Consider the following 8,939-nt stretch of genomic DNA (forward strand, 5'->3'; position numbering starts at 1 on the left):
TTGGAGAAGGCGTTGCCGCTCTTATCGTCCATGGTATTTTGATTCTGGTGTCGCGGTCAGGAGACATTGAACGAGAGGGTTTGCTGCCCTTTTGTTTTATTTATCCTCTCTGCCTGACGGCCAGTTCTACACAAACGTGCTCCTCGGCACCTCAGTTGGTGCTGGCGGGATTGCTCACAGTTGTCACTGGCAATCGCATGCGCCATATTTTCTCTGCTCCTTTTCAGTTTCGCATTTTTTTATTGATTGACGGACGCCATTCTGTCCGGCGTGCCACTTTGATTGGATTGTGTGGGACTGCTCGCCAACGCCATCGGAGAAAACAGGCCGAATTTTTCACGTATTTAATTCCATCTTGCGCGCAGGTATTTTTCCCATGTTCTGTTGGGCACTCAAACAGCGAGGAGTCCGGAGCTATGCGTGCGTGGAATTCTTTCTGCCATGTGAACTGCGGGCAGCGCCGAGGGGCTGCCACTTTTACTCCGCAGAGTTGCTGTGTCTCTTGGCAGGGTTGGCAGGGAAATTGCATGCAGCCTGCTACTGCTGTTGTGTCCCTAAATGTCACTTCATGCGAAGCAATGTACTTCAGCGAGTGAGGGTGTTGATTGGGTTTGTGTGCACTCTGATTCTGTTAGCTACTTTGTGCGGGCACGCAAAACCTGAGGGGCGGTAAAATGGAGCGGGGCGATGCATGGCCGCGTTTCGCCCATTTTTCACTGCACGATGGTGTGGTGCACATTGTGGTGCTTCCTTTGCGGTGTGACTGCGGTCTCCTGTGCGGCAGTGGTGATGGGTGGACGAGAGTGTTGACCCGCTGCGTGGCGGTGGGATCGTGTTTTCTTTTTATTCTTTTTACTCCTCCCTCTGTGAAGGTGTGCACTTATTTTTGGTGCCAGTGATGGGGCAAACGGACAGACAACATGAATAAAATAAAATATACAGGGCGATAATGTGGCGTTGTTTCTGCCGATCGCACGCCTCGCGTTGCTGCGGGGGCGGTGGGCCTTGACTTTTTCACCGACAGGTGTTGCAGTGCGGCTGCGTGGCGCACTGACCGCCCCGCCGTGCGAGTGCCACGCCCAACGACATTGGGACTGCGGGACGAAACAGCCGCGAGTGCCCTTCGGAGCCAGCGGCACCTGCAGGCCGCAGTTGGGCGGTGCGAATGGGATGCTTCACTGCACGGGTGTTGTGATGGCACCTCGCCGTGGCTCTTGTGATGGTTCCGACGCTGCGACTCGACACGTGGCGGAGAGTAAAGAGCGACCGCAGTGGACTCCTGACCGTCGGGTGAAAGGTGCACTGCTAGACGGAGACAGTCTCGGCACCAAAATGAGGCTCAATGACTTCCTTCGGAATTATATTGGCTTCAGGACGGTCGTTGATGAAAGACTACAATGTGACGATGGAGGAGTTTGTTTGGAGGCCCGAAGCTTGCGTCTATGACTACCAGCTTCTTGAATAAGTTTTCAATTAAGAAGATTCTCGGCTTTTAATAGATGAGAATAAGCTTTTGGACGGGGGCGTGGTTCCTCTTGAACGTTGGACTGTCATTGAAGGGAAGGATACGGTCAGTCCTTCCGCAAGGGAAAACCAAATGAAGCTCTAACCCAGATACGGAAAGAAGAAAGGGCAGGGCGGGACCAGCAAAAAGGATGTGCCATTTTCACCAGGATCGAAGATGTACTGTTCAGAGGAAGAGTTTGCGTCGAGTAAATGGAGCTGAATGATTTTCTTACGACGGAATTGGACGGCAGGGGTGCTACGGACGCCAATCGGGATGCCTTGCTGGAGGGGTTTTTTAAGGACCCTGAGAAGTATATTTGCGATGCCGGAGTATTGGGCGAAATACAGGCATCCGTTCGTTATGTGGGGGTGGAGGGGGCTGTAAGGGATGAAATGGATATGGAGGAAGATGTAGACAAGCTTCACGAGAAAGGTGTGGACAATCTACTGAAGTGGTTGGTGGCCGCTGCGGAGGTAAAGGCAAGTGTTCATGGAGTCAATAAAAGGTTTTTGGATGCAGCCGCCGAGGAAGCGAGGGACCCAACGACCTCGAGCGCACCGAGATACCTGTAGGAGGGATGCTACGAGTCTGTGTACAATGCGAGTTGGCATCATGTCGTGGAGGTTTCTGACGGCAAAGGGGCGGGAATGGAGGTGAGGGAGGGGAAACCACCGCAGTCATGGACGTACACGGCAGTTGGCAATACCCTCGAAAAGGATGACAGTTTGGAACAGTCCGGTGCAGCACGTCCCGTGTTGATGGTGCTCACCTCGGACGATGGATGGCCGTACACGATGAATGGGCCGCATAGGGCTGGTATTGACTTGTGTGTTAACTGTGAGGTGGAGCGAGTGTGGCAGATCGTCAAGCGCGGTCTAAGCAAGTGGTTCAACAATTTTCATTTGACTCTCAATCCTTCACCCGTGCCGCATCTGTTGGTTGGGACGCCCGGGATTGGGAAGTCGATGAATGCCGGCTCGTACCTCCTCTACCAGCTGCTGCACTACGATATCAAGAAACTCCAAGTGGTCGTCCACTGTTTTGGAGATACCGCGTACGTGTTTGACAAGACCATCCAGACGGTGACAAAATACATGGGTAATAAAACATCCAAGAGTGTTTTGGGTGGTTTGTGGCAGCGTGGGATGAAAGGGTATATTATCTACGATTTCGCGGAGCAAGGAACACCGCCAGCGGGTTATTTTCTGCCCTATGATGAATGGGGCATGATTTTGGTGTCGCCCCTAAACGTGCACAAATACGGTGAATGGGAGACGCCATTAAAAGCCGAGCGAATCATTGCGAATTGCTCCGAAGGGATGGATGTGAAGGCGATGTGTGCGTGGATGAAGCGTGACGAGACTGCGGAGAAACAGGCGGAATGCTGGAAGATAGTCAAAGGATGCATGGATAAAGTGGGGCCGATTCCACGTTACATCTTTGATGCGAATGAGTTCATTGCACACTCTGCTGCCATTCAGAGTGCCTTGGATGGGGTCCAGTCCCGGGATGGTGAAAAGCACTTTACAGATGGGGGAGTGAGACTGTGGTATACTGAGGATCCGTCTCAAAAGTTGGTGAGGGTTGTCCGAACAAGAGCAGAAAGCGGTGCTGAGGGATTTCTGAACGCACCGATACCCCTTTGCCTCGTGCATCGAACACCGCACTATTTCTGGAAACGTGATGAGTGAGGAAGATATTTTTTTTCTGTTGCTGGTATTTGGAAAGAGGAGTACTCTTTTGTCTGAATGTATGGGAAGGGTTTGACTTGCGCGCATTCATGTTTTGGGGAGTCTGTCAGTGCATTAGTAGAGGAACTCAAGGAGCTGGGGCCACCAGCACGCCGTGGAGGACGGTACGCAGTGCTGAAGGCGAACCCTGAAGGGCACCCCGCCGAGTTATATGTGTATTGGTTTCAATGGAATACCATACAAATAATGCTATAAAGCATTGGCTGCTGTGCATACCGGCGGTTGGATACTTTCCGCTGGTGGACGCCTTTTTTTCTTCGTGGAGCCAAATCCAATGACGCTGGTTGGGCTGCGGATGGCTACGGCGGGTGAGCATCACACCACCGCCAGCACTGTGAGGCAGTTCACTGAGTGCCTGGTGGCTTATTTTGTTGATTGGGAGGAATTATCCCGAGACATGTCCTGGGAGATTATTAATGTGCAGCACGCAGACAGCACGCCGATGAATGACTGGCAGAGATGTGATGTTGTCGATTCCAATAATGTGAGCCGTGCTGAAAACCGTGAGATTGCGGCGTTCTGGGAGGAAGAGGTGCGCCAGTACATAGCAGCAGTATCATCCGGAAACTTTTGAAGAGAAGGAGCTCTCCGGAGGTGAGGAAAAACGAAATAGGAGAAAGAATTGGGGGATGAAAGGGGTAGTTTTGATTTCTGGTAAAGAAATATTGTGGGAGTTATATATTTTTGGATACTTGTGTGTGCATACGGTGCGGGTGCACCAGCCCCATGCGGCAGCACCGAAGACGAATGCCCAAAAATGACCAACGCTATCGAACATAACAGTGACCGAACAAGAAATTAGGGAGGGAAAGGGGTTGTTTGGTTTCTGGTGAAAAACATCGGGTGATTTTCACATAGTATGTTAGTTGTGTGTGTGTATACGAGGCATGATTGGAGAATTGCCCGCTATGAGGGAATCATTGTGTTTGGCGCTGTCGCAGTACTACTGCATTGTCCATTTTCTTCTATTGTGTTCTAAGGCCCATCACTAACAGAATTATCTTAGCGGGATGGACGACGAATAAGTTCTATTGAGGAATCAGTGCACTCCGTGTGACCGCATGGAGTGAAGCGCCGCGTCATGGGTGGATGATAATCCGATTCCGCGTGTGGCTCTTTGGGCGATTGCTGGCTCCGTGTGCGTTGTGTGTTGGCGGTGGGTTACTTCTCCTCTTCCATGGCTGACTGACGGCATTGCTATGGTGCGTTTGTGTGCGTGAGGGCTGGTGTGGAGTTGCCTGTCAGGGTGATGGCGTTGGCTGTGCTCTTCCCGAGACTGGCGTTTGTCTCGTGTCCCGCCCTCCTCGTGGGTGCTCTCTTCTGCTCCTCACGGACGTGCCTGATGTGTTGCTGCTGCTGTTCTTCACCACTTCTTGAACACAGACACACGCTAGGAAAGAAGGAAACAAGCGCTAATCGCTACTGTGAAATTCGAAGGCACTGAAAGGACCAACAGCACACACACCGCCCACAGACACATATTTGTATGCTCTCACGTGTTGCTGCAGTGATGGCACCCCGCACACACAACCGTTGCCGTGTGACCGGATCCAGCGGGAGGAGGAGGGAAGGAAGAGAGAGTGAGCCGCAGAGGCCCAACATGTCCCGGCGTGTGTTTTCTTTTGCGGTGCCGCTACTCCTCGTCGTGACGATGTGCTGCGCCACCTGTGGAGCTGCGGCCGCATCGACGGGGGAGAATTAAGTGACTGCGCGGCTGCCGTGGGTGGCCTTTATTTTTGTTCCGGGACGAACGCATTTGGAACCGAAGGGTGGGACTGGTGCAAGTGGAAGGAGGGATTTGTTTGGATCGCTCGCTCTTGTGGGTGTCTGTGGAGTGACGGTTGCCTTTGATGGGGGTTGCACGATGTTTAATGATAGCGATGGGGCACCGAGTGGGCTTTCTCATGCGGATATTGTGGCGGGTTCCATCTTTTTTGCGTGGAATTTGTCGTCTTTTTTTGGCGAGTTTGATAATGGCCGGAATAAACACATCGTGTTGAGCACAGCGAATATAAAGGGTGGTGTAGGCTCCGCGTCCAATCCCACGACAATTGAGAGCGGCAATAGGGCGTTTCTTCGTGCGGGAAGCTAGCAAAAGTTTGGTACGAATGGTGGGTTCAATTGGGCGTTGAGGGACCGTAATGTTTAACTGGTTGTGGGTGAATTCACGCAGCCCAATGACGGCAGACGGAGCGAGCTGATCCACTGGTGTGAACCCAAATTGCTGTGATCACAGATCATTCCCGAGACTCACGAACGCGGCGCGAATGGATTGATGGGTTTTGGCGGCTCAGGTGTTTTGGTGAATGGCACGCTTGTGTCCCCGTGATTGCGTATAATGACGAAAAAGACGATTTCTCCATGATCATCTGTTCGACGGACGGCGGCAGCAGCTGAGTGCTTTCAAGGGGCATTTTTCCTGTGGACTCCATTGACCTTCTCATTGCCGAGTGGGAACAGGGACAACTTCTCGTGATTACTCATTGCTATGGGAGCCGGTACTGCAGAGTGCACGAGTCACGTGACAAGGGGACAATGTGGGTGGAATTACCCGGGGCAATTGCAGGCGTTTGGGCCAATTCACAATCGGGTCGTTGGGACATGAGCTTGCGTGTGGGAGCCATTGCCACTGCGACCGTTGGAGGAAGGAGCGTCGTGCTGTAGGCTTGGAAAGTGGGCTCCCCGTGGTGGGAGAGTGAGGCCCATGTGCTCTACGTTTGGGTGACTGGCAGCAACCGCGTGTTTTGTGTTGGACCGGCTTCTATGGACGCTGCTGTGAATAAGCCGATTGCCAACGCCCTGCTGTACTCGGATGGTGCGTTGTACCTTGTGGGAGCGAGGCACAATGAAGAGAAAAGCAGCCTGTTTTCTGCCTTCCCTGACGGAGGAGCTGCGGATGATCACTTCCATCCTCCGCAATTGGGCGGACGTGGACGCTTCCTTCTCCGCGTCGCCCGTAAGTACGGTGGGTCTGGTTGGATATCTGCCCAACGCAGGCACTGCCAACACGTGTATCGACGAGTGCCGTTGCGTGATTGCAACGGTGACGAACGGCAAGAATGCCACAAATGGGCCTCAATTCACGGGCAACATTGACCCGTGAACCGTTGGGAGGATAATAATCACTGTGGCTTTGTGAATTACGACTTCGCTCTTGTGGCGACGGTGGCTATTCGCGAGAAAAACGCAGGCGTCAAGAGTATCCCTTTGATTGGCGTGAAGGAAGCAGGTTGCACTGTGCACTTTTGGCTGTCGCACAGCCATGAAAGGAGTTGGGGGGTGATGTTCAACGCAAACAAACACAACGGCTTTTGGGAGTTGAACAAACAATAACGAGTGGAGCTCACGCTGCAGGACCGGCAACAAGGCCTTCGTATAGATCAATGGTGAGTGTGTGTGTGGGATGCTGAAACGACATCACCATCGGGAAAGGGGCCACGCGCGAATTCACACTTTTACATTGGAGGGGATGGAAGCAGTGCAAGCGACACCGGGAGCCAAAACAAGTATGTGACAGTGACGAGTGTCTTTTTGTACAACCGCATATTGACCAGGGAAGAAACCACAAAAGTTGGTGCCAGCAACCTTGCTCTTCCAGAGTCTCTTTCTGGGAAAATGCTTGAAGGGCCGGATGATCCAGCGGGAACTGGCAGTGGCTCCAAAGATGGAAACGCCTCTCAGCTCACGAACAACACTTTATTGGAGAAGGGCTCTAGTGGCTACGGCACGGTGCGTGTGTGTGTGTGCCTCGGATCTTGTTGCTCCTCTTTCTGGGGCTGTGGGCATTGCAGCTCTCAGCTGTGTGAGACGGTGGGAGTGGAGTCGCGACCCTCCGTGGAAAAGAGTGTGCAGCTCCTCAGGAAGACTCAATGCACTCCGTTGAGGACTTTTAAAAAATCCCTTTTGTTTTCACCTCTGGATATAATGTGCTCCTGGTGCCTTGTTGGAGGGATCAGAACCCCTGCCTTTTTACTATTTTTTTAAATTTATTTTTCGTTCTCCGCTAGCTGCACACTCTCATGAGCGACGTGTTTCCCCCTGTTTTATTTGCTTTTGTTGCACCGCACGCGGTGCCGGCCTCATTGCTGTGCAGTCCCGCGGACTGTACAAAACGAGGGGTGGAGGAAGAGGCCGAGTGCCTCATGAAATGAGGGATTTCGTGTGGACACGTGGAACACTGCGATCTTTTTTTTCTCTCTGTAAGAAACATATGGAGATGCACAATTCCTGCTGCGCTGAGGGATACATAAAATGAAAGTCCACTGAGGCGATTTTTTTTTTTTCCTTATTATAATTAATTAATTATTTATTTATTTCTGCTGAATCTACGCCTTTTTTTTTTGGTTTTCTGTATTTGGCAATTCGCTGCGGCTTGTTTTATTATTTGCTGTGTTGAATGCCACTATGTGTCTTTTTGTCCCATTGGGTGTCCCACTGCTAGCTGTGCAGTTGACACTCCCTCATTACTTTTTCTTTTCTGCTAGAGGCATCGATAGTCCGCGACGATGATTGTTTGTGTTTACCCATTGCGATGGTACGAGGGTGACTGGGCGCCCTGATGAGTGCAGTCGGAAGGGAGCGGATGGTGTGCGCCGTGCCTCACTGTGAGTGTGGGACGCCACCCACCAAGACCTGCTGTGAGGCGTAACGCTATTCCTTCGGGGCAGGGGTAAGTAAAGGACTGTGGTGGAATTGGATGCGCCTCGTTCCTCTTGTAGCGGCCGTGGGTGTGCTGTTCGCATTGCTGTTTTGCGGTACGATGTGGATGGCGGTGCTTCTACGTGTGCCTTCTTGAATGCACTGTGCGGCGGGCTTCTCTTCTCCATGTCCTTGCCTTTGCCCTTTTGTGAGTGGGGGTGAGTGGGGGTGAGTGTGGGTGGCTGTCGACCTGCCCCGAGCATTGGGGCCCTCCACACACGTGTGGCTCATCTTGGCAGCCTCTCGCAGCGTCCATGCCTCGTGACAGGGAGCGAGGGAAGAGTGGCGTGTTTCCTCCTACTATAGACCTATCAACTTTTGAGGAGTTGGAGTGAAAATAAGGGGAAAAGCGTGTGTGTCTTCACCTTCTTGCGGGAGGACGCGCAGAGGTTGGTTTTCTTTTGTTACTTTGTTTGGTCACTGTGTCTGTGTTGACGTTATTTGTTTTTTTTCTCCAGAGGCATTCATTGTGCGATTTGTGCGTGATTGGTGTCCAACTTTTTCAGCACCGCCAAATGGAGTGTTGCGCAGGATTGGAATACATGGATGTGCGAGAGCATCGTGTCGCTCGTCCGTAATAAGACACACGCACACAGTTTCATCGCGTCTGATACCTCACGTTCTTCAGAACGGTCGAAATTGCTTGTGGGACATCACTTCATTTGCGGCGTCGGGAAGGTGAAGTAAATGGAGAGATATGCCGAGAACGTAATGCTCCTCCATAATACCGCGGGCTGGCGGCGACAATGATCAGAGAGCCTCTACTCAACATTGAGAAGAGGGCAGCGCTCCGGTGATCCGGTTTTGCGCTTTAGGAACCTCTAATGTAGTGTACACCGTGTGGGCCTTTTTGCTGCGGATATGCAGAGGGGTGATTTGGGGTGGAATTATTGTTGAAGGCAGCACGGACGCCGCCCGACCTTTATTGGAGGGATGCGTGCTGTTATTCCGTGCTTCCTGGCCTGCGTTGTCGCACTCATGCT

General features: G+C 52.1%; 2 pseudogenes, besides 8 other annotated features; both read left to right on the forward strand.

Annotated features, from left to right (window-relative positions):
• Positions 1 to 917: part of a sequence feature (areas not merged during assembly with more than two copies in the genome that could not be assigned to a particular haplotype) that runs on past the window's edge.
• Positions 918 to 959: a sequence feature (heterozygous, Esmeraldo-like haplotype).
• Positions 960 to 1,610: a sequence feature (areas merged during assembly that could not be assigned to a particular haplotype. This can correspond to areas where the two haplotypes were merged or to regions with more than two copies in the genome that were merged during assembly.).
• Positions 1,611 to 1,681: a sequence feature (heterozygous, Esmeraldo-like haplotype).
• Positions 1,682 to 2,434: a sequence feature (haploid, Esmeraldo-like haplotype).
• On the forward strand, positions 1,781 to 3,832 carry Tc00.1047053510769.190 (annotated as a pseudogene).
• Positions 2,435 to 8,939: a sequence feature (areas not merged during assembly with more than two copies in the genome that could not be assigned to a particular haplotype).
• On the forward strand, positions 4,745 to 6,883 carry Tc00.1047053510769.202 (annotated as a pseudogene).
• Positions 7,232 to 7,252: a sequence feature (AT_rich).
• Positions 7,529 to 7,574: a sequence feature (AT_rich).

The sequence above is a fragment of the Trypanosoma cruzi genome, genomic scaffold (genome assembly GCF_000209065.1).
Source record: "Trypanosoma cruzi strain CL Brener 1047053516851 genomic scaffold, whole genome shotgun sequence".
NCBI lineage: Eukaryota > Euglenozoa > Kinetoplastea > Trypanosomatida > Trypanosomatidae > Trypanosoma > Trypanosoma cruzi.